General features: G+C 55.6%; 1 pseudogene; it reads left to right on the plus strand.

Moving 5' to 3' along the window:
* Nucleotides 1-261: 261 nt before the first annotated feature.
* Nucleotides 262-1,921, plus strand: LOC118665698 (annotated as a pseudogene).
* Nucleotides 1,922-2,421: the final 500 nt, after the last annotated feature.

Below are 2,421 nucleotides of genomic sequence, written 5' to 3' on the forward strand. Positions count from 1 at the left end.
GTTTTCTTTTTAGAGCCAGAATATAAATAAAGCACATATTGAATTTAGTAGCCACAAAAATTTAAAAAATATGGCCCATTGCCAAATGTTTGTTTTGTTAGACACTATTTTCCTCTAAAGACAAAACAAGCATGAGATATTAACAAAAATGGATTGCCTTTATAGCATGTTACCAGTACTTCATTGTCTAAAATTGAATAAAGTAGGCCCTCCCGGAAATGGTCGCGGTGGAAGGGGAGCTGGAGAGACGGCGGAGCCGAGGGGCGGGTGAAGGCCATGCCGACCCCTGGGAAAGTTCCCCGAAAGGAGAACCTGGGGCTACAGTGTGAGTGGGGGTCCTGTTCCTTTGTGTGCTCAGCCATGGAGGAGTTCTGCGAGCATGTCACTCAGCACCTGCAGAAGCACCTGCACAGCTCGGGGGAGGAGGAGGAGGAGGAAGAGGAGGAGGACTTGCTGGTTCTGCTGACCTTGTCCGCCACGTCTCCTTCCACTGCTACCACACGAAGCTGAAGCAGTGGGGGCTGCAGGCCCTACAGAGCCAGGCCGACCTCAGCCCTTGCATCCTGGACTTCCACAGCCGCAACATCATCCCTGACATCCCTGACCACTTCCTGTGTCTGTGGGAGCACCGTGAGAGCGCCTTCGACAATCCTGAGTGGTTCTACCGGCACGTGGAAGCGCATAGCCTGTGCTGTGAATACAAAGCCGTGGGCAAGGACAACCACGTGGTGCTGTGTGGCTGGAAAGGCTGTACCTGTACCTTTAAGGACCACTGTAAGCTTCGGGAGCACCTCCGCAGCCACACCCAGGAGAAGGTGGCGGCCTGCCCCACCTGCGGGGGCATGTTTGCCAACAACACCAAGTTCTTAGACCACAGCCGTCGCCAGACCTCACTGGATCATGAGGAAGCTAAGGCTCAGAGAGCTTAAAATCACTTACTTGAGACCACACAGCTAAGCAACGCTTCCAGTGCTCTCACTGCTCCAAGAGGTTTGCCACTGAGAGGCTGTTGCGGGACCACATGCGTAACCATGTGAACCACTACAAGTGCCCTCTGCGCGATATGACCTGTCCCCTGCCACCCTCCCTCCGCAACCACATGCGCTTTCGCCACAGCGAGGACCGGCCCTTTAAATGCGACTGTTGTGACTACAGCTGCAAGAATCTGATCGACCTCGGAAGCACCTGGATACCCATAGCAAGGAGCCAGCCTACAGGTGTGATTTTGAGAACTGCAACTTCAGCGCCCGAGCCCTCTGCTCCGTCAAGTCCCATTCCCGGAAAGTGCATGAAGGTTACTCAGAGCCAAGGTACCAATGCCACGTGTGTGACAAATGCTTCACCAGGGGCAACAGCCTCACCGTACATCTTCGCAAGAAGCACCAGTTCAAGTGGCCCTCAGGGCACCCCCGTTTCTGAATCCCAGGGCTGCCTCAACAAACCTTGAGTTTGTTCCTTACTTGCCACGCCCACCATTTCGATGGCCCGCCCATGCTGCTGCCCTGTGCACTCCTGCTTCCCCAGGTACAAGGAGCATGAGGACGGCTACGTGCGGCTGCAGCTGGTTCGCTATGAAAGTGGGGAACTGACACCGCAACTGCTGCGGAAACCACAGGAAGGCTCGGACCTGGGAGCGGCCCTGAACGAGAGCAGCCTACAGGGCATCATTCTAGAAACAGTACCTGGGGAGTCAGGGCCCCAGCACGAGGCGGAAGAGGAGGGCCGAGGTGGGGAGGACAGCCTCTCAGGACACCTCCAGTCCTGTCATCCATGTGGTGAATCAGGCCAATGCCCAGGAGATTGTCTACTATGTGCTGTCCAACGCCCCGGGAGAGTCCCCCGCCAGCCCCTGAGTCCCCCCCAGGGGCATCATGGAGAAGCTTCAGGGAGTAGCTGGGAACCAGAAGTCCAGGTGGTCTGAAGGCCGTGGAGCAGCAACATTCCTAGCCCAGTGCCCCTTGGGGCAGTCCTTGCCAGTGGGTGCCTTTTGGAGGGTGCTAGGAATATTGTGGTCCACTCAGGATCTGGCTTGCATCAGTCAGCAGACTCTAAGGACTTGCCTTTTCTGCCACACCATGCTTTTGTGGAGACCCTGAGGAGTAGGGACTCTGAGGTGGATAGCCTGGTTGTGTATGTCTTCTCGTAGAGGGAGCTAGTATCAGGCTCAACCATGACTCTTAGACATGCTGGAGCAGTGATGAAAATCCTTAGCTGGCACCCACTCCCATCTTAGGGTTTCTCAGGCCCAAGGATGACCTGGATCTAGTCCCTGCCGTGGCCCTTCCTTTCACTCACCCAGCCGAGGCTGTGTCCCAGGAGCCACTTCCCTCCAAACGATTCTTCCTGCCACCCAAGGACTTTGCGTCATCCTCAGGGCTGGGGCGGGGCAGTGTGTGTAGTGCTTGTGTTGGTAATAAATGC

Source organism: Myotis myotis, unplaced genomic scaffold, assembly GCF_014108235.1.
Source record: "Myotis myotis isolate mMyoMyo1 unplaced genomic scaffold, mMyoMyo1.p scaffold_m19_p_11, whole genome shotgun sequence".
Classification (NCBI taxonomy): Eukaryota; Metazoa; Chordata; class Mammalia; order Chiroptera; family Vespertilionidae; genus Myotis; species Myotis myotis.